The sequence below is a fragment of the Colius striatus genome, chromosome 22 (assembly GCF_028858725.1).
Source record: "Colius striatus isolate bColStr4 chromosome 22, bColStr4.1.hap1, whole genome shotgun sequence".
In the NCBI taxonomy this organism is placed as follows: domain Eukaryota; kingdom Metazoa; phylum Chordata; class Aves; order Coliiformes; family Coliidae; genus Colius; species Colius striatus.
The window spans coordinates 1,437,855-1,461,594 of record NC_084780.1 but is presented as its reverse complement, the minus strand read 5'-3'; positions in this window follow the sequence as shown (position 1 = coordinate 1,461,594).

Sequence of the window (23,740 nt, the reverse complement as noted above, 5' to 3'; positions counted from 1 at the left end):
TGCTTTCTTGTAGCTCCCATACTCAGTGGCATAACTTAACAGATACATGTATTTTTTCAATGGGAGCAGAACAGAAAAAGTGTGGCATTGAAGATAGCTCCCTTAGGAGAGCAGCTGCAAATGTGACACCGTGCTGGCTGATAGACTGCATGGGGACCTACTTACTACTGTAGCTGGGGTCTGCCTTCCTGCTTTCTTGTAGCTCCCATACTCAGCGGTATACCTTAACAGACACATGTATTTTTTCAATGGGAGCTGAACAGAAAAAGTGTGGTATTGAAGATAGCTCCCACAGGAAAGCAGCTGCAAATGTGACACCGTGCTGGCTGATAGACTGCATGGGGACCTACTTACTACTGTAGCTGGGGTCTGCCTTCCTGCTTTCTTGTAGCTCCCATATTCAGTGGTGTACCTTAACAGACACAATGTATTTTATTCAATGGGAGCTGAACAGAGAAAGTGTGGTATTGAAGATAGCTCCCACAGGAAAGCAACTGCAAATGTGACACCGTGCTGGCTGATAGACTGCATGGGGACCTACTTACTACTGTAGCTAGGGTCTGCCTTCCTGCTTTCTTGTAGCTCCCATACTCAGTGGTATACCTTAACACACATATATTTTTTCAATGGGAGCTGAACAGAAAAAGTGTGGTATTGAAGATAGCTCCCACAGGAAAGGAGTTGCAAATGTGACACCGTGCTGGCTGATAGACTGCATGGGGACCTACTTACTACTGTAGCTGGGGTCTGCCTTCCTGCTTTCTTGTAGCTCCCATACTCAGTGGCACAACTTAACAGACACATGTATTTTTTCAATGGGAGCTGAGGAGAAAAAGTGTGGTATTGAAGATAGCTCCCACAGGAAAGCAGCTGCAAATGTGACACCGTGCTGGCTGATAGACTGCATGGGGACCTACTTACTACTGTAGCTGGGGTCTGCCTTCCTGCGTTCTTGTAGCTCCCATACTCAGCGGTATACCTTAACAGACACATGTATTTTTTCAATGGGAGCTGAACAGAAAAAGTGTGTTATTGAAGATAGCTCCCACAGGAAAGCAGCTGCAAATGTGACACCGTGCTGGCTGATAGACTGCATGGGGACCTACTTACTACTGTAGCTGGTGTCTGCCTTCCTGCTTTCTTGTAGTTCCCATACTCAGTGGCATAACTTAACAGACACATGTATTTTTTCAATGGGAGCTGAGGAGAAAAAGTGTGGTATTGAAGATAGCTCCCACAGGAAAGCAGCTGCAAATGTGACACCGTGCTGGCTGATAGACTGCATGGGGACCTACTTACTAATGTAGCTGGGGTCTGCCTTCCTGCTTTCTTGTAGCACCCATACTCAGTGGCATAGCTTAACAGACACATGTATTTTTTCAATGGGAGCAGAACAGAAAAAGTGTGGTATTGAAGATAGCTCCCTTAGGAGAGCAGCTGCAAATGTGACACCGTGCTGGCTGATAGACTGCATGGGGACCTACTTACTACTGTAGCTGGGGTCTGCCTTCCTGCTTTCTTGTAGCTCCCATACTCAGCGGTATACCTTAACAGACACATGTATTTTTTCAATGGGAGCTGAACAGAAAAAGTGTGGTATTGAAGATAGCTCCCACAGGAAAGCAGCTGCAAATGTGAAACCGTGCTGGCTGATAGACTGCATGGGGACCTACTTACTACTGTAGCTGGGGTCTGCCTTCCTTCTTTCTTGTAGCTCCCATATTCAGTGGTGTACCTTAACAGACACAATGTATTTTATTCAATGGGAGCTGAACAGAGAAAGTGTGGTATTGAAGATAGCTCCCACAGGAAAGCAGCTGCAAATGTGACACCGTGCTGGCTGATAGACTGCATGGGGACCTATTTACTTCTGTAGCTGGGGTCTGCCTTCCTGCTTTCTTGTAGCTCCCATATTCAGTGGTATACCTTAAAACAGACACAGGTATTTTTTCAATTGGAGATGAGGAGAAAAAGTGTGTTATTGAAGATAGCTCCCACAGGAAAGCAGCTGCAAATGTGACACCGTGCTGGCTGATATACTGCATGGGGACCTACTTACTACTGTAGCTGGGGTCTGCCTTCCTGCTTTCTTGTAGCTCCCATACTCAGTGGTATACCTTAACAGACACATGTATTTTTTCAATGGGAGCTGAGGATAAAAAGTGTGGTATTGAAGATAGCTTCGACAGGTAAGCAGCTGCAAATGTGACACCGTGCTGGCTGATAGAATGCATGGGGACCTACTTACTACTGTAGCTGGGGTCTGCCTTCCTGCTTTCTTGTAGCTCCCATACTCAGTGGCATAACTTAACAGACACATGTATTTTTTCAATGGGAGTTGAGGAGAAAAAGTGTGGTATTGAAGATAGCTCCCACAGGAAAGCAGCTGCAAATGTGACACCGTGCTGGCTGATATACTGCATGGGGACCTACTTACTACTGTAGCTGGGGTCTGCCTTCCTTCTTTCTTGTAGCTCCCATATTCAGTGGTGTACCTTAACAGACACAATGTATTTTATTCAATGGGAGCTGAACAGAGAAAGTGTGGTATTGAAGATAGCTCCCACAGGAAAGCAGCTGCAAATGTGACACCGTGCTGGCTGCTAGACTGCATGGGGACCTACTTACTACTGTAGCTAGGGTGTGCCTTCCTGCTTTCTTGTAGCTCCCATACTCAGTGGTATACCTTAACAGACACATATATTTTTTCAATGGGAGCTGAACAGAAAAAGTGTGGTATTGAAGATAGCTCCCACAGGAAAGGAGCTGCAAATGTGACACCGTGCTGGCTGATAGACTGCATGGGGACCTACTTACTACTGTAGCTGGGGTCTGCCTTCCTGCTTTCTTGTAGCTCCCATACTCAGTGGCACAACTTAACAGACACATGTATTTTTTCAATGGGAGCTGAGAATAAAAACTGTGGTATTGAACATAGCTCCCACAGGAAAGCAGCTGCAAATGTGACACCGTGCTGGCTGCTAGACTGCATGGGGACCTACTTACTACTGTAGCTGGGGTCTGCCTTCCTGCTTTCTTGTAGTTCCCATACTCAGCGGTATACCTTAACAGACACATGTATTTTTTCAATGGGAGCTGAGGAGAAAAAGTGTGGTATTTAAGATAGCTCCCACAGGAAAGCAGCTGCAAATGTGACACCGTGCTGGCTGATAGACTGCATGGGGACCTACTTACTAATGTAGCTGGGGTCTGCCTTCCTGCTTTCTTGTAGCTCCCATACTCAGTGGCATAACTTAACATACACATGTATTATTTCAATGGGAGCTGAGGATAAAAACTCTGGTATTGAAGATAGCGCCAACAGGAAAGCAGCTGCAAATGTGACACCGTGCTGGCTGATAGACTACAGGGAGACCTACTTACTACTGTAGCTGGGGTCTGACTTCCTGCTTTCTTGTAGGTCCCATTCTCAGTGGTATACCTTAATAGACACATGTATTTTTTCAATGGGAGCTCAACAGAAAAAGTGTGGTATTGAAGATAGCTCCCACAGGAAAGCAGCTGCAAATGTGACACCGTGCTGGCTGATAGACTGCATGGGGACCTACTTACTACTGTAGCTGGGGTCTGCCTTCCTGCTTTCTTGTAGCTCCCATACACAGCGGTATACCGTAACAGACACATGTATTTTTTCAAAGGGAGCTGAACAGAAAAAGTGTGGTATTGAAGATAGCTCCCACAGGAAAGCAGCTGCAAATGTGACAGCTTGCTGGCTGATAGACTGCATGAGGACCTACTTACTGTTGTAGCTGGGGTCTGCCTTCCTGCTTTCTTGTAGCTCCCATACTCAGTGGCATAACTTAACAGATACATGTATTTTTTCAATGGGAGCAGAACAGAAAAAGTGTGGTATTGAAGATAGCTCCCTTAGGAGAGCAGCTGCAAATGTGACACCGTGCTGGCTGATAGACTGCATGGGGACCTACTTACTACTGTAGCTGGGGTCTGCCTTCCTGCTTTCTTGTAGCTCCCATACTCAGCGGTATACCTTAACAGAAACATGTATTTTTTCAATGGGAGCTGAACAGAAAAAGTGTGGTATTGAAGATAGCTCCCACAGGAAAGCAGCTGCAAATGTGACACCGTGCTGGCTGATAGACTGCATGGGGACCTACTTACTACTGTAGCTGGGGTCTGCCTTCCTGCTTTCTTGTAGCTCCCATATTCAGTGGTGTACCTTAACAGACACAACGTATTTTATTCAATGGGAGCTGAACAGAGAAAGTGTGGTATTGAAGATAGCTCCCACAGGAAAGCAGCTGCAAATGTGACACCGTGCTGGCTGATAGACTGCATGGGGACCTACTTACTACTGTAGCTAGGGTCTGCCTTCCTGCTTTCTTGTAGCTCCCATACTCAGTGCTATACTTTAACAGACACATATATTTTTTCAATGGGAGCTGAACAGAAAAAGTGTGGTATTGAAGATAGCTCCCACAGGAAAGGAGCTGCAAATGTGACACCGTGCTGGCTGATAGACTGCATGGGGACCTACTTACTACTGTAGCTGGGGTCTGCCTTCCTGCTTTCTTGTAGCTCCCATACTCAGTGGCACAACTTAACAGACACATGTATTTTTTCAATGGGAGCTGAGGAGAAAAAGTTTGGTATTGAAGATAGCTCCCACAGGAAAGCAGCTGCAAATGTGACACCGTGCTGGCTGATAGACTGCATGGGGACCTACTTACTACTGTAGCTGGGGTCTGCCTTCCTGCTTTCTTGTAGCTCCCATACTCAGCGGTATACCTTAACAGACACATGTATTTTTTCAATGGGAGCTGAGGAGAAAAAGTGTGTTATTGAAGATAGCTCCCACAGGAAAGCAGCTGGAAATGTGACACCGTGCTGGCTGATAGACTGCATGGGGACCTACTTACTACTGTAGCTGGGGTCTGCCTTCCTGCTTTCTTGTAGTTCCCATACTCAGTGGCATAACTTAACAGACACATGTATTTTTTCAATGGGAGCTGAGGAGAAAAAGTGTGGTATTGAAGATAGCTCCCACAGGAAAGCAGCTGCAAATGTGACACCGTGCTGGCTGATAGACTGCATGGGGACCTACTTACTAATGTAGCTGGGGTCTGCCTTCCTGCTTTCTTGTAGCTCCCATACTCAGTGGCATAACTTAACAGACACATGTATTTTTTCAATGGGAGCAGAACAGAAAAAGTGTGGTATTGAAGATAGCTCCCACAGGAAAGCAGCTGCAAATGTGACACCGTGCTGGCTGATAGACTGCATGGGGACCTACTTACTGCTGTAGGTGGGGTCTGCCTTCCTGCTTTCTTGTAGCTCCCATACTCAGTGGCATAAATTAACAGATACATGTATTTTTTCAATGGGAGCTGAGGAGAAAATGTGTGGTATTGAAGATAGCTCCCTTAGGAGAGCAGCTGCAAATGTGACACCGTGCTGGCTGATAGACTGCATGGGGACCTACTTACTACTGTAGCTGGGGTCTGCCTTCCTGCTTTCTTGTAGCTCCCATACTCAGCGGTATACCTTAACAGACACATGTATTTTTTCAATGGGAGCTGAACAGAAAAAGTGTGGTATTGAAGATAGCTCCCACAGGAAAGCAGCTGCAAATGTGAAACCGTGCTGGCTGATAGACTGCATGGGGACCTACTTACTACTGTAGCTGGGGTCTGCCTTCCTTCTTTCTTGTAGCTCCCATACTCAGTGGTGTACCTTAACAGACACAATGTATTTTATTCAATGGGAGCTGAACAGAGAAAGTGTGGTATTGAAGATAGCTCCCACAGGAAAGCAGCTGCAAATGTGACACCGTGCTGGCTGCTAGACTGCATGGGGACCTACTTACTACTGTAGCTAGGGTCTGCCTTCCTGCTTTCTTGTAGCTCCCATACTCAGTGGTATACCTTAACACACACATATATTTTTTCAATGGGAGCTGAACAGAAAAAGTGTGGTATTGAAGATAGCTCCCACAGGAAAGGAGCTGCAAATGTGACACCGTGCTGGCTGATAGACTGCATGGGGACCTACTTACTACTGTAGCTGGGGTCTGCCTTCCTGCTTTCTTGTAGCTCCCATACTCAGTGGCACAACTTAACAGACACATGTATTTTTTCAATGGGAGCTGAGAATAAAAACTGTGGTATTGAAGATAGCTCCCACAGGAAAGCAGCTGCAAATGTGACACCGTGCTGGCTGATAGACTGCATGGGGACCTACTTACTACTGTAGCTGGGGTCTGCCTTCCTGCGTTCTTGTAGCTCCCATACTCAGCGGTATACCTTAACAGACACATGTATTTTTTCAATGGGAGGTGAACAGAAAAAGTGTGCTATTGAAGATAGCTCCCACAGGAAAGCAGCTGCAAATGTGACACCGTGCTGGCTGATAGACTGCATGGGGACCTACTTACTACTGTAGCTGGGGTCTGCCTTCCTGCTTTCTTGTAGTTCCCATACTCAGTGGCATAACTTAACAGACACATGTATTTTTTCAATGGGAGCTGAGGAGAAAAAGTGTGGTATTGAAGATAGCTCCCACAGGAAAGCAGCTGCAAATGTGACACCGTGCTGGCTGATAGACTGCATGGGGACCTACTTACTAATGTAGCTGGGGTCTGCCTTCCTGCTTTCTTGTAGCTCCCATACTCAGTGGCATAACTTAACAGACACATGTATTTTTTCAATGGGAGCTGAAAAGAAAAAGTGTGGTATTGAAGATAGCTCCCACAGGAAAGCAGCTGCAAATGTGACACCGTGCTGGCTGATAGACTGCATGGGGACCTACTTACTACTGTAGCTGGGGTCTGCCTTCCTGCTTTCTTGTAGCTCCCATACACAGCGGTATACCGTAACAGACACATGTATTTTTTCAAAGGCGAGCTGAACAGAAAAAGTGTGGTATTGAAGATAGCTCCCACAGGAAAGCAGCTGCAAATGTGACAGCTTGCTGGCTGATAGACTGCATGAGGACCTACTTACTGCTGTAGCTGGGGTCTGCCTTCCTGCTTTCTTGTAGCTCCCATACTCAGTGGCATAACTTAACAGATACATGTATTTTTTCAATGGGAGCAGAACAGAAAAAGTGTGGCATTGAAGATAGCTCCCTTAGGAGAGCAGCTGCAAATGTGACACCGTGCTGGCTGATAGACTGCATGGGGACCTACTTACTACTGTAGCTGGGGTCTGCCTTCCTGCTTTCTTGTAGCTCCCATACTCAGCGGTATACCTTAACAGACACATGTATTTTTTCAATGGGAGCTGAACAGAAAAAGTGTGGTATTGAAGATAGCTCCCACAGGAAAGCAGCTGCAAATGTGACACCGTGCTGGCTGATAGACTGCATGGGGACCTACTTACTACTGTAGCTGGGGTCTGCCTTCCTGCTTTCTTGTAGCTCCCATATTCAGTGGTGTACCTTAACAGACACAATGTATTTTATTCAATGGGAGCTGAACAGAGAAAGTGTGGTATTGAAGATAGCTCCCACAGGAAAGCAACTGCAAATGTGACACCGTGCTGGCTGATAGACTGCATGGGGACCTACTTACTACTGTAGCTAGGGTCTGCCTTCCTGCTTTCTTGTAGCTCCCATACTCAGTGGTATACCTTAACACACATATATTTTTTCAATGGGAGCTGAACAGAAAAAGTGTGGTATTGAAGATAGCTCCCACAGGAAAGGAGTTGCAAATGTGACACCGTGCTGGCTGATAGACTGCATGGGGACCTACTTACTACTGTAGCTGGGGTCTGCCTTCCTGCTTTCTTGTAGCTCCCATACTCAGTGGCACAACTTAACAGACACATGTATTTTTTCAATGGGAGCTGAGGAGAAAAAGTGTGGTATTGAAGATAGCTCCCACAGGAAAGCAGCTGCAAATGTGACACCGTGCTGGCTGATAGACTGCATGGGGACCTACTTACTACTGTAGCTGGGGTCTGCCTTCCTGCGTTCTTGTAGCTCCCATACTCAGCGGTATACCTTAACAGACACATGTATTTTTTCAATGGGAGCTGAACAGAAAAAGTGTGTTATTGAAGATAGCTCCCACAGGAAAGCAGCTGCAAATGTGACACCGTGCTGGCTGATAGACTGCATGGGGACCTACTTACTACTGTAGCTGGTGTCTGCCTTCCTGCTTTCTTGTAGTTCCCATACTCAGTGGCATAACTTAACAGACACATGTATTTTTTCAATGGGAGCTGAGGAGAAAAAGTGTGGTATTGAAGATAGCTCCCACAGGAAAGCAGCTGCAAATGTGACACCGTGCTGGCTGATAGACTGCATGGGGACCTATTTACTTCTGTAGCTGGGGTCTGCCTTCCTGCTTTCTTGTAGCTCCCATACTCGGTGGCATAACTTAACAGACACATGTATTTTTTCAATGGGAGCTGAACAGAAAAAGTGTGGTATTGAAGATAGCTCCCACAGGAAAGCAGCTGCAAATGTGACACCGTGCTGGCTGATATACTGCATGGGGACCTACTTACTACTGTAGCTGGGGTCTGCCTTCCTGCTTTCTTGTAGCTCCCATACTCAGTGGCATAACTTAACAGACACATGTATTTTTTCAATGGGAGCTGAGGAGAAAAAGTGTGGTATTGAAGATAGCTCCCACAGGAAAGCAGCTGCAAATGTGACACCGTGCTGGCTGATAGACTGCATGGGGACCTATTTACTTCTGTAGCTGGGGTCTGCCTTCCTGCTTTCTTGTAGCTCCCATATTCAGTGGTATACCTTAAAACAGACACAGGTATTTTTTCAATTGGAGATGAGGAGAAAAAGTGTGTTATTGAAGATAGCTCCCACAGGAAAGCAGCTGCAAATGTGACACCGTGCTGGCTGATATACTGCATGGGGACCTACTTACTACTGTAGCTGGGGTCTGCCTTCCTGCTTTCTTGTAGCTCCCATACTCAGTGGTATACCTTAACAGACACATGTATTTTTTCAATGGGAGCTGAGGATAAAAAGTGTGGTATTGAAGATAGCTTCGACAGGTAAGCAGCTGCAAATGTGACACCGTGCTGGCTGATAGAATGCATGGGGACCTACTTACTACTGTAGCTGGGGTCTGCCTTCCTGCTTTCTTGTAGCTCCCATACTCAGTGGCATAACTTAACAGACACATGTATTTTTTCAATGGGAGTTGAGGAGAAAAAGTGTGGTATTGAAGATAGCTCCCACAGGAAAGCAGCTGCAAATGTGACACCGTGCTGGCTGATAGACTGCATGGGGACCTACTTACTACTGTAGCTGGGGTCTGCCTTCCTTCTTTCTTGTAGCTCCCATATTCAGTGGTGTACCTTAACAGACACAATGTATTTTATTCAATGGGAGCTGAACAGAGAAAGTGTGGTATTGAAGATAGCTCCCACAGGAAAGCAGCTGCAAATGTGACACCGTGCTGGCTGCTAGACTGCATGGGGACCTACTTACTACTGTAGCTAGGGTGTGCCTTCCTGCTTTCTTGTAGCTCCCATACTCAGTGGTATACCTTAACAGACACATATATTTTTTCAATGGGAGCTGAACAGAAAAAGTGTGGTATTGAAGATAGCTCCCACAGGAAAGGAGCTGCAAATGTGACACCGTGCTGGCTGATAGACTGCATGGGGACCTACTTACTACTGTAGCTGGGGTCTGCCTTCCTGCTTTCTTGTAGCTCCCACACTCAGTGGCACAACTTAACAGACACATGTATTTTTTCAATGGGAGCTGAGAATAAAAACTGTGGTATTGAACATAGCTCCCACAGGAAAGCAGCTGCAAATGTGACACCGTGCTGGCTGATAGACTGCATGGGGACCTACTTACTACTGTAGCTGGGGTCTGCCTTCCTGCGTTCTTGTAGCTCCCATACCCAGCGGTATACCTTAACAGACACATGTATTTTTTCAATGGAAAGTGAACAGAAAAAGTGTGTTATTGAAGATAGCTCCCACAGGAAAGCAGCTGCAAATGTGACACCGTGCTGGCTGATAGACTGCATGGGGACCTACTTACTACTGTAGCTGGTGTCTGCCTTCCTGCTTTCTTGTAGTTCCCATACTCAGTGGCATAACTTAACAGACACATGTATTTTTTCAATGGGAGCTGAGGAGAAAAAGTGTGGTATTGAAGATAGCTCCCACAGGAAAGCAGCTGCAAATGTGACACCGTGCTGGCTGATAGACTGCATGGGGACCTATTTACTTCTGTAGCTGGGGTCTGCCTTCCTGCTTTCTTGTAGCTCCCATACTCAGTGGCATAACTTAACAGACACATGTATTTTTTCAATGGGAGCTGAACAGAAAAAGTGTGGTATTGAAGATAGCTCCCACAGGAAAGCAGCTGCAAATGTGACACCGTGCTGGCTGATATACTGCATGGGGACCTACTTACTACTGTAGCTGGGGTCTGCCTTCCTGCTTTCTTGTAGCTCCCATATTCAGTGGTGTACCTTAACAGACACAATGTATTTTATTCAATGGGAGCTGAACAGAGAAAGTGTGGTATTGAAGATAGCTCCCACAGGAAAGCAGCTGCAAATGTGACACCGTGCTGGCTGCTAGACTGCATGGGGACCTACTTACTACTGTAGCTAGGGTCTGCCTTCCTGCTTTCTTGTAGCTCCCATACTCAGTGGTATACCTTAACAGACACATATATTTTTTCAATGGGAGCTGAACAGAAAAAGTGTGGTATTGAAGATAGCTCCCACAGGAAAGCAGCTGCAAATGTGACACCTTGCTGGCTGATAGACTGCATGGGGACCTACTTACTACTGTAGCTGGGGTCTGCCTTCCTGCTTTCTTGTAGCTCCCATATTCAGTGGTATACCTTAACAGAAAAAATGTATTTTTTTCAATGGGAGCTGAGGAGAAAAAGTGTGGTATTGAAGATAGCTCCCACAGGAAAGCAGCTGCAAATGTGACACCGTGCTGGCTGATAGACTGCATGGGGACCTACTTACTACTGTAGCTGGGGTCTGCCTTCCTGCTTTCTTGTAGCTCCCATATTCAGTGGTGTACCTTAACAGACACAATGTATTTTATTCAATGGGAGCTGAACAGAGAAAGTGTGGTATTGAAGATAGCTCCCACAGGAAAGCAACTGCAAATGTGACACCGTGCTGGCTGCTAGACTGCATGGGGACCTACTTACTACTGTAGCTAGGGTCTGCCTTCCTGCTTTCTTGTAGCTCCCATACTCAGTGGTATACCTTAACAGACACATATATTTTTTCAATGGGAGCTGAACAGAAAAAGTGTGGTATTGAAGATAGCTCCCACAGGAAAGGAGCTGCAAATGTGACACCGTGCTGGCTGATAGACTGCATGGGGACCTACTTACTACTGTAGCTGGGGTCTGCCTTCCTGCTTTCTTGTAGCTCCCATACTCAGTGGCACAACTTAACAGACACGTGTATTTTTTCAATGGGAGCTGAGGAGAAAAAGTGTGGTATTGAAGATAGCTCCCACAGGAAAGCAGCTGCAAATGTGACACCGTGCTGGCTGATAGACTGCATGGTGACCTACTTACTACTGTAGCTGGGGTCTGCCTTCCTGCGTTCTTGTAGCTCCCATACTCAGCGGTATACCTTAACAGACACATGTATTTTTTCAATGGGAGCTGAACAGAAAAAGTGTGGTATTGAAGATAGCTCCCACAGGAAAGCAGCTGCAAATGTGACACCGTGCTGGCTGATAGACTGCATGGGGACCTACTTACTACTGTAGCTGGTGTCTGCCTTCCTGCTGTCTTGTAGTTCCCATACTCAGTGGCATAACTTAACAGACACATGTATTTTTTCAATGGGAGCTGAGGAGAAAAAGTGTGGTATTGAAGATAGCTCCCACAGGAAAGCAGCTGCAAATGTGACACCGTGCTGGCTGATAGACTGCATGGGGACCTATTTACTTCTGTAGCTGGGGTCTGCCTTCCTGCTTTCTTGTAGCTCCCATACTCAGTGGCATAACTTAACAGACACATGTATTTTTTCAATGGGAGCTGAACAGAAAAAGTGTGGTATTGAAGATAGCTCCCACAGGAAAGCAGCTGCAAATGTGACACCGTGCTGGCTGATAGACTGCATGGGGACCTACTTACTACTGTAGCTGGGGTCTGCCTTCCTGCTTTCTTGTAGCTCCCATACACAGCAGTATACCGTACCAGACATGTATTTTTTCAATGGGAGCTGAACAGAAAAAGTATGGTATTGAAGATAGCTCCCACAGGAAAGCAGCTGCAAATGTGACACCGTGCTGGCTAATATACTGCATGGGGACCTACTTACTACTGTAGCTGGGGTCTGCCTTCCTGCTTTCTTGTAGCTCCCATACTCAGTGGCATAACTTAACAGACACATGTATTTTTTCAATGGGAGCTGAGGAGAAAAAGTGTGGTATTGAAGGTAGCTCCCTCGGGAAAGCAGTTGCAAATGTGACACCATGCTGGCTGATATACTGCATGGGGACCTACTTACTACTGTAGCTGGGGTCTGCCTTCCTGCTTTCTTGTAGCTGCCATATTCAGTGGTATACCTTAACAGACACATCTATTTTTTCAATGGGAGCTGAACAGAAAAAGTGTGGTATTGAAGATAGCTCCGACAGGTAAGCATCTGCAAATGTGACACCGTGCTGGCTGATAGAATGCATGGGGACCTACTTACTACTGTAGCTGGGGTCTGCCTTCCTGCTTTCTTGTAGCTCCCATACTCAGTGGTATAACTTAACAGACACATGTATTTTTTCAATGGGAGCTGAACAGAAAAAGTTTGGTATTGAAGATAGCTCCCACAGGAAAGGAGCTGCAAATGTGACACCGTGCTGGCTGATAGACTGCATGGGGACCCACTTACTACTGTAGCTGGGGTCTGCCTTCCTGCTCTCTTTTAGCTCCCATACTCAGTGGTATAACTTAACAGACACATGTATTTTTTCAATGGGAGCTGAGGAGAAAAAGTGTGGTATTGAAGATAGTTCCCACAGGAAAGCAGCTGCAAATGTGACACCGTGCTGGCTGATAGACTGCATGGGGACCTACTTACTACTGTAGCTGGGGTCTTGTCGAGGAGTGGTTAAGGGAGAATGGACATGGATCCCAGGGTATAATGTTAGGCCCGATGGGGCAAGGCAATCTGAGTTCCAGTTAGATGAATTTAATGCACAATCAAGACCAGAGTCAGAGCCATGGTTAAAGCAGTTGCTGTCACGCAGACAGCAGGCCGCTTTCTCTTCCTTCAAGGTCGGGCTGTTTTCAGCTAACGAGGTAACATCCCAAGGTGGAAAACAACTACGGGGGAAAAACAAGATGGGAAAATGTGAGGGAGCTTGCTTATCGCAGAAACTGCAAGTACGATGAGCATAAGAATGTAATCTATTAGCTGCTGTTGCTGAGCTAGCTTTGAAGCTGCTGTGTATATAAGTTAGAGCCTGCTCTCAATGAAGAAGAAGATTTCTGCTATCACTCACATTGAGTAGGACTGATTTCTTCCCACCCAGCTGAGAATCGGACCCTGGGTTGATCGCCGCATGAAGTAGGCTTTGTGCCTGGGTTTTTCAGGCTTTTGTGCCTGGGTTTCAGGCCTTCGTGCCTGGGTTTTTCAGGCCTTTGTGCCTGGGTTTTTCAGGCATTTGTGCCTGGGTTTCAGGCCTTCGTGCCTGGGTTTCAGGCTTCGTGCCTGGGTTTTCAGGCTTCGTGCCTGGGTTTCAGGCCTTCGTGCCTGGGTTTTTCAGGCCTTCGTGCCTGGGTTTTTCAGGCTTTTGTGACTGGGTTTCAGGCCTTCGTGCCTGGGTTTCAGGCCTTCGTGCCTGGGTTTCAGGCTTCATGCCTGGGTTTGAGGCCTTCGTGCCTGGGTTTCAGGCTTTGTGCCTGGGTTTCAGGCCTTCGTGCCTGGGTTTCAGGCTTCAAGCCTGGGTTTTTCAGGCCAAGAGCCGAAAACTTCGCGGCAGGATCTGCCTTCCTGCTTTCTTGTAGCTCCCATACTCAGTGGCATAACTTAACATACTCATGTATTTTTTAAATGGGAGCTGAGGATAAAAACTCTGGTATTGAAGATAGCTCCCACAGGAAAGCAGCTGCAAATGTGACACCGTGCTGGCTGATAGACTGCATGGGGACCTACTTACTACTGTAGCTGGGGTCTGCCTTCCTGCTTTCTTGTAGCTCCCATACTCAGTGGCCTAACTTAACAGACACGTATTTTTTCAATGGGAACTGAGGAGAAAAAGTGTGGTATTGAAGATAGCTCCCACAGGAAAGGAGCTGCAAATGTGACACCGTGCTGGCTGATAGACTGCATGGGGACCTACTTACTACTGTAGCTGGGGTCTGCCTTCCTGCTTTCTTGTAGCTCCCATATTCAGTGGTGTACCTTAACAGACACAATGTATTTTATTCAATGGGAGCTGAACAGAGAAAGTGTGGTATTGAAGATAGCTCCCACAGGAAAGCAACTGCAAATGTGACACCGTGCTGGCTGCTAGACTGCATGGGGACCTACTTACTACTGTAGCTAGGGTCTGCCTTCCTGCTTTCTTGTAGCTCCCATACTCAGTGGTATACCTTAACAGACACATATATTTTTTCAATGGGAGCTGAACAGAAAAAGTGTGGTATTGAAGATAGCTCCCACAGGAAAGGAGCTGCAAATGTGACACCGTGCTGGCTGATAGACTGCATGGGGACCTACTTACTACTGTAGCTGGGGTCTGCCTTCCTGCTTTCTTGTAGCTCCCATACTCAGTGGCACAACTTAACAGACACGTGTATTTTTTCAATGGGAGCTGAGGAGAAAAAGTGTGGTATTGAAGATAGCTCCCACAGGAAAGCAGCTGCAAATGTGACACCGTGCTGGCTGATAGACTGCATGGGGACCTACTTACTACTGTAGCTGGGGTCTGCCTTCCTGCGTTCTTGTAGCTCCCATACTCAGCGGTATACCTTAACAGACACATGTATTTTTTCAATGGGAGTTGAACAGAAAAAGTGTGGTATTGAAGATAGCTCCCACAGGAAAGCAGCTGCAAATGTGACACCGTGCTGGCTGATAGACTGCATGGGGACCTACTTACTACTGTAGCTGGTGTCTGCCTTCCTGCTGTCTTGTAGTTCCCATACTCAGTGGCATAACTTAACAGACACATGTATTTTTTCAATGGGAGCTGAGGAGAAAAAGTGTGGTATTGAAGATAGCTCCCACAGGAAAGCAGCTGCAAATGTGACACCGTGCTGGCTGATAGACTGCATGGGGACCTATTTACTTCTGTAGCTGGGGTCTGCCTTCCTGCTTTCTTGTAGCTCCCATACTCAGTGGCATAACTTAACAGACACATGTATTTTTTCAATGGGAGCTGAACAGAAAAAGTGTGGTATTGAAGATAGCTCCCACAGGAAAGCAGCTGCAAATGTGACACCGTGCTGGCTGATAGACTGCATGGGGACCTACTTACTACTGTAGCTGGGGTCTGCCTTCCTGCTTTCTTGTAGCTCCCATACACAGCAGTATACCGTACCAGACATGTATTTTTTCAATGGGAGCTGAACAGAAAAAGTATGGTATTGAAGATAGCTCCCACAGGAAAGCAGCTGCAAATGTGACACCGTGCTGGCTAATATACTGCATGGGGACCTACTTACTACTGTAGCTGGGGTCTGCCTTCCTGCTTTCTTGTAGCTCCCATACTCAGTGGCATAACTTAACAGACACATGTATTTTTTCAATGGGAGCTGAGGAGAAAAAGTGTGGTATTGAAGGTAGCTCCCTCGGGAAAGCAGTTGCAAATGTGACACCATGCTGGCTGATATACTGCATGGGGACCTACTTACTACTGTAGCTGGGGTCTGCCTTCCTGCTTTCTTGTAGCTGCCATATTCAGTGGTATACCTTAACAGACACATCTATTTTTTCAATGGGAGCTGAACAGAAAAAGTGTGGTATTGAAGATAGCTCCCACAGGTAAGCATCTGCAAATGTGACACCGTGCTGGCTGATAGAATGCATGGGGACCTACTTACTACTGTAGCTGGGGTCTGCCTTCCTGCTTTCTTGTAGCTCCCATACTCAGTGGTATAACTTAACAGACACATGTATTTTTTCAATGGGAGCTGAACAGAAAAAGTTTGGTATTGAAGATAGCTCCCACAGGAAAGGAGCTGCAAATGTGACACCGTGCTGGCTGATAGACTGCATGGGGACCCACTTACTACTGTAGCTGGGGTCTGCCTTCCTGCTCTCTTTTAGCTCCCATACTCAGTGGTATAACTTAACAGACACATGTATTTTTTCAATGGGAGCTGAGGAGAAAAAGTGTGGTATTGAAGATAGTTCCCACAGGAAAGCAGCTGCAAATGTGACACCGTGCTGGCTGATAGACTGCATGGGGACCTACTTACTACTGTAGCTGGGGTCTTGTCGAGGAGTGGTTAAGGGAGAATGGACATGGATCCCAGGGTATAATGTTAGGCCCGATGGGGCAAGGCAATCTGAGTTCCAGTTAGATGAATTTAATGCACAATCAAGACCAGAGTCAGAGCCATGGTTAAAGCAGTTGCTGTCACGCAGACAGCAGGCCGCTTTCTCTTCCTTCAAGGTCGGGCTGTTTTCAGCTAACGAGGTAACATCCCAAGGTGGAAAACAACTACGGGGGAAAAACAAGATGGGAAAATGTGAGGGAGCTTGCTTATCGCAGAAACTGCAAGTAGGATGAGCATAAGAATGTAATCTATTAGCTGCTGTTGCTGAGCTAGCTTTGAAGCTGCTGTGTATATAAGTTAGAGCCTGCTCTCAATGAAGAAGAAGATTTCTGCTATCACTCACATTGAGTAGGACTGATTTCTTCCCACCCAGCTGAGAATCGGACCCTGGGTTGATCGCCGCATGAAGTAGGCTTTGTGCCTGGGTTTTTCAGGCTTTTGTGCCTGGGTTTCAGGCCTTCGTGCCTGGGTTTTTCAGGCCTTTGTGCCTGGGTTTTTCAGGCATTTGTGCCTGGGTTTCAGGCCTTCGTGCCTGGGTTTCAGGCTTCGTGCCTGGGTTTTCAGGCTTCGTGCCTGGGTTTCAGGCCTTCGTGCCTGGGTTTTTCAGGCCTTCGTGCCTGGGTTTTTCAGGCTTTTGTGACTGGGTTTCAGGCCTTCGTGCCTGGGTTTCAGGCCTTCGTGCCTGGGTTTCAGGCTTCATGCCTGGGTTTGAGGCCTTCGTGCCTGGGTTTCAGGCTTTGTGCCTGGGTTTCAGGCCTTCGTGCCTGGGTTTCAGGCTTCAAGCCTGGGTTTTTCAGGCCAAGAGCCGAAAACTTCGCGGCAGGATCTGCCTTCCTGCTTTCTTGTAGCTCCCATACTCAGTGGCATAACTTAACATACTCATGTATTTTTTAAATGGGAGCTGAGGATAAAAACTCTGGTATTGAAGATAGCTCCCACAGGAAAGCAGCTGCAAATGTGACACCGTGCTGGCTGATAGACTGCATGGGGACCTACTTACTACTGTAGCTGGGGTCTGCCTTCCTGCTTTCTTGTAGCTCCCATACTCAGTGGCCTAACTTAACAGACACGTATTTTTTCAATGGGAACTGAGGAGAAAAAGTGTGGTATTGAAGATAGCTCCCACAGGAAAGCAGCTGCAAATGTGACACCGTGCTGGCTGATAGACTGCATGGGGACCTACTTACTACTGTAGCTGGGGTCTGCCTTCCTGCTTTCTTGTAGCTTCCATACTCAGCGGTATACCTTAACAGACACATGTATTTTTTCAATGGGAGCTGAACAGAGAAAGTGTGGTATTGAAGATAGCTCCCACAGGAAAGCAGCTGCAAATGTGACACCGTGCTGGCTGATAGACTGCATGGGGACCTACTTACTACTGTAGCTGGGGTCTGCCTTCCTGCTTTCTTGTAGCTCCCATACTCAGTGGCATAACTTAACAGACACATGTATTTTTTCAATGGGAGCTGAGGAGAAAATGTGTGGTATTGAAGATAGCTCCCTTAGGAGAGCAGCTGCAAATGTGACACCGTGCTGGCTGATAGACTGCATGGGGACCTACTTACTACTGTAGCTGGGGTCTGCCTTCCTGCTTTCTTGTAGCTCCCATACTCAGCGGTATACCTTAACAGACACATGTATTTTTTCAATGGGAGCTGAGGAGAAAAAGTGTGGTATTGAAGATAGCTCCCACAGGAAAGCAGCTGCAAATGTGACACCTTGCTGGCTGATAGACTGCATGGGGACCTACTTAATACTGTAGGTGGGGTCTGACTTCCTGCTTTCTTATAGCTCCCATATTCAGTGGTATACCTTAACAGACACATTTATTTTTTCAATGGGAGCTGAGGAGAAAAAGTGTGGTATTGAAGATAGCTCCCACAGGAAAGCAGCTGCAAATGTGACACTGTGCTGGCTGATAGACTGCATGGGGACCTACTTACTACTGTAGCTGGGGTCTGCCTTCCTGCTTTCTTGTAGGTCCCATTCTTACTTGCATAACTTAAAAGACACATGTATTTTTTCAATGGGAGCTGAGGATAAAAACTGTGGTATTGAAGATAGCTCCCACAGGAAAGCAGCTGCAAATGTGACACCGTGCTGGCTGATAGACTGCATGGGGACCTACTTACTACTGTAGCTGGGGTCTGCCTTCCTGCTCTCTTTTAGCTCCCATACTCAGTGGTATAACTTAACAGACACATGTATTTTTTCAATGGGAGCTGAGGAGAAAAAGTGTGGTATTGAAGATAGTTCCCACAGGAAAGCAGCTGCAAATGTGACACCGTGCTGGCTGATAGACTGCATGGGGACCTACTTACTACTGTAGCTGGGGTCTTGTCGAGGAGTGGTTAAGGGAGAATGGACATGGATCCCAGGGTATAATGTTAGGCCCGATGGGGCAAGGCAATCTGAGTTCCAGTTAGATGAATTTAATGCACAATCAAGACCAGAGTCAGAGCCATGGTTAAAGCAGTTGCTGTCACGCAGACAGCAGGCCGCTTTCTCTTCCTTCAAGGTCGGGCTGTTTTCAGCTAACGAGGTAACATCCCAAGGTGGAAAACAACTAAGGGGGAAAAACAAGATGGGAAAATGTGAGGGAGCTTGCTTATCGCAGAAACTGCAAGTACGATGAGCATAAGAATGTAATCTATTAGCTGCTGTTGCTGAGCTAGCTTTGAAGCTGCTGTGTATATAAGTTAGAGCCTGCTCTCAATGAAGAAGAAGAAGATTTCTGCTATCACTCACATTGAGTAGGACTGATTTCTTCCCACCCAGCTGAGAATCGGACCCTGGGTTGATCGCCGCATGAAGTAGGCTTTGTGCCTGGGTTTTTCAGGCTTTTGTGCCTGGGTTTCAGGCCTTCGTGCCTGGGTTTTTCAGGCCTTTGTGCCTGGGTTTTTCAGGCATTTGTGCCTGGGTTTCAGGCCTTCGTGCCTGGGTTTCAGGCTTCGTGCCTGGGTTTTCAGGCTTCGTGCCTGGGTTTCAGGCCTTCGTGCCTGGGTTTTTCAGGCCTTCGTGCCTGGGTTTTTCAGGCTTTTGTGACTGGGTTTCAGGTCTTCGTGCCTGGGTTTCAGGCCTTCGTGCCTGGGTTTCAGGCTTCATGCCTGGGTTTGAGGCCTTCGTGCCTGGGTTTCAGGCTTTGTGCCTGGGTTTCAGGCCTTCGTGCCTGGGTTTCAGGCTTCAAGCCTGGGTTTTTAAGGCCAAGAGCCGAAAACTTCGCGGCAGGATCTGCCTTCCTGCTTTCTTGTAGCTCCCATACTCAGTGGCATAACTTAACATACTCATGTATTTTTTCAATGGGAGCTGAGGATAAAAACTCTGGTATTGAAGATAGCTCCCACAGGAAAGCAGCTGCAAATGTGACACCGTGCTGGCTGATAGACTGCATGGGGACCTACTTACTACTGTAGCTGGGGTCTGCCTTCCTGCTTTCTTGTAGCTCCCATACTCAGTGGCCTAACTTAACAGACACATGTATTTTTTCAATGGGAACTGAGGAGAAAAAGTGTGGTATTGAAGATAGCTCCCACAGGAAAGCAGCTGCAAATGTGACACCGTGCTGGCTGATAGACTGCATGGGGACCTACTTACTACTGTAGCTGGGGTCTGCCTTCCTGCTTTCTTGTAGCTCCCATACACAGCAGTATACCGTACCAGACATGTATTTTTTCAATGGGAGCTGAACAGAAAAAGTATGGTATTGAAGATAGCTCCCACAGGAAAGCAGCTGCAAATGTGACACCGTGCTGGCTAATATACTGCATGGGGACCTACTTACTACTGTAGCTGGGGTCTGCCTTCCTGCTTTCTTGTAGCTCCCATACTCAGTGGCATAACTTAACAGACACATGTATTTTTTCAATGGGAGCTGAGGAGAAAAAGTGTGGTATTGAAGGTAGCTCCCTCGGGAAAGCAGTTGCAAATGTGACACCATGCTGGCTGATATACTGCATGGGGACCTACTTACTACTGTAGCTGGGGTCTGCCTTCCTGCTTTCTTGTAGCTGCCATATTCAGTGGTATACCTTAACAGACACATCTATTTTTTCAATGGGAGCTGAACAGAAAAAGTGTGGTATTGAAGATAGCTCCGACAGGTAAGCATCTGCAAATGTGACACCGTGCTGGCTGATAGAATGCATGGGGACCTACTTACTACTGTAGCTGGGGTCTGCCTTCCTGCTTTCTTGTAGCTCCCATACTCAGTGGTATAACTTAACAGACACATGTATTTTTTCAATGGGAGCTGAACAGAAAAAGTTTGGTATTGAAGATAGCTCCCACAGGAAAGGAGCTGCAAATGTGACACCGTGCTGGCTGATAGACTGCATGGGGACCCACTTACTACTGTAGCTGGGGTCTGCCTTCCTGCTCTCTTTTAGCTCCCATACTCAGTGGTATAACTTAACAGACACATGTATTTTTTCAATGGGAGCTGAGGAGAAAAAGTGTGGTATTGAAGATAGTTCCCACAGGAAAGCAGCTGCAAATGTGACACCGTGCTGGCTGATAGACTGCATGGGGACCTACTTACTACTGTAGCTGGGGTCTTGTCGAGGAGTGGTTAAGGGAGAATGGACATGGATCCCAGGGTATAATGTTAGGCCCGATGGGGCAAGGCAATCTGAGTTCCAGTTAGATGAATTTAATGCACAATCAAGACCAGAGTCAGAGCCATGGTTAAAGCAGTTGCTGTCACGCAGACAGCAGGCCGCTTTCTCTTCCTTCAAGGTCGGGCTGTTTTCAGCTAACGAGGTAACATCCCAAGGTGGAAAACAACTACGGGGGAAAAACAAGATGGGAAAATGTGAGGGAGCTTGCTTATCGCAGAAACTGCAAGTACGATGAGCATAAGAATGTAATCTATTAGCTGCTGTTGCTGAGCTAGCTTTGAAGCTGCTGTGTATATAAGTTAGAGGCTGCTCTCAATGAAGAAGAAGAAGATTTCTGCTATCACTCACATTGAGTAGGACTGATTTCTTCCCACCCAGCTGAGAATCGGACCCTGGGTTGATCGCCGCATGAAGTAGGCTTTGTGCCTGGGTTTTTCAGGCTTTTGTGCCTGGGTTTCAGGCCTTCGTGCCTGGGTTTTTCAGGTATTTGTGCCTGGGTTTTTCAGGCATTTGTGCCTGGGTTTCAGGCCTTCGTGCCTGGGTTTCAGGCTTCGTGCCTGGGTTTTCAGGCTTCGTGCCTGGGTTTCAGGCCTTCGTGCCTGGGTTTTTCAGGCCTTCGTGCCTGGGTTTTTCAGGCTTTTGTGACTGGGTTTCAGGTCTTCGTGCCTGGGTTTCAGGCCTTCGTGCCTGGGTTTCAGGCTTCATGCCTGGGTTTGAGGCCTTCGTGCCTGGGTTTCAGGCTTTGTGCCTGGGTTTCAGGCCTTCGTGCCTGGGTTTCAGGCTTCAAGCCTGGGTTTTTAAGGCCAAGAGCCGAAAACTTCGCGGCAGGATCTGCCTTCCTGCTTTCTTGTAGCTCCCATACTCAGTGGCATAACTTAACATACTCATGTATTTTTTCAATGGGAGCTGAGGATAAAAACTCTGGTATTGAAGATAGCTCCCACAGGAAAGCAGCTGCAAATGTGACACCGTGCTGGCTGATAGACTGCATGGGGACCTACTTACTACTGTAGCTGGGGTCTGCCTTCCTGCTTTCTTGTAGCTCCCATACTCAGTGGCCTAACTTAACAGACACATGTATTTTTTCAATGGGAACTGAGGAGAAAAAGTGTGGTATTGAAGATAGCTCCCACAGGAAAGCAGCTGCAAATGTGACACCGTGCTGGCTGATAGACTGCATGGGGACCTACTTACTACTGTAGCTGGTGTCTGCCTTCCTGCTTTCTTGTAGCTTCCATACTCAGCGGTATACCTTAACAGACACATGTATTTTTTCAATGGGAGCTGAACAGAAAAAGTGTGGTATTGAAGATAGCTCCCACAGGAAAGCAGCTGCAAATGTGACACCGTGCTGGCTGATAGACTGCATGGGGACCTACTTACTACTGTAGCTGGGGTCTGCCTTCCTGCTTTCTTGTAGCTCCCATACTCAGTGGCATAACTTAACAGACACATGTATTTTTTCAATGGGAGCTGAGGAGAAAAAGTGTGGTATTGAAGATAGCTCCCTTAGGAGAGCAGCTGCAAATGTGACACCGTGCTGGCTGATAGACTGCATGGGGACCTACTTACTACTGTAGCTGGGGTCTGCCTTCCTGCTTTCTTGTAGCTCCCATACTCAGCGGTATACCTTACCATACACATGTATTTTTTCAATGGGAGCTGAACAGAAAAAGTGTGGTATTGAAGATAGCTCCCACAGGAAAGCAGCTGCAAATGTGACACCTTGCTGGCTGATAGACTGCATGGGGACCTACTTACTACTGTAGCTGGGGTCTGACTTCCTGCTTTCTTATAGCTCCCATATTCAGTGATATACCTTAACAGACACATTTATTTTTTCAATGGGAGCTGAGGAGAAAAAGTGTGGTATTGAAGATAGCTCCCACAGGAAAGCAGCTGCAAATGTGACACTGTGCTGGCTGATAGACTGCATGGGGACCTACTTACTACTGTAGCTGGGGTCTGCCTTCCTGCTTTCTTGTAGGTCCCATTCTTACTTGCATAACTTAACAGACACATGTATTTTTTCAATGGGAGCTGAGGATAAAAACTGTGGTATTGAAGATAGCTCCCACAGGAAAGCAGCTGCAAATGTGACACCGTGCTGGCTGATAGACTGCATGGGGACCTACTTACTACTGTAGCTGGGGTCTACCTTCCTGCTTTCTTGTAGCTCCCATACTCAGTGGCATAACTTAAGAGACAAAATGTATTTTTTTCAGTGGGAGCTGAGGAGAAAAAGTGTGGTATTGAAGGTAGCTCCCTCAGGAAAGCAGTTGCAAATGTGACACCATGCTGGCTGATAGACTGTATGGGGACCTATTTACTTCTGTAGCTGGGGTCTGCCTTCCTGCTTTCTTGTAGCTCCCATATTCAGTGGCATACCTTAACAGACACATGTATTTTTTCAATTGGAGATGAGGAGAAAAAGTGTGGTATTGAAGATAGCTCCCACAGGAAAGCAGCTGCAAATCTGACACCGTGCTGGCTGATAGACTGCATGGGGACCTACTTACTACTGTAGCTGGGGTCTGCCTTCCTGCTCTCTTTTAGCTCCCATACTCAGTGGTATAACTTAACAGACACATGTATTTTTTCAATGGGAGTTGAGGAGAAAAAGTGTGGTATTGAAGATAGCTCCCACAGGAAAGCAGCTG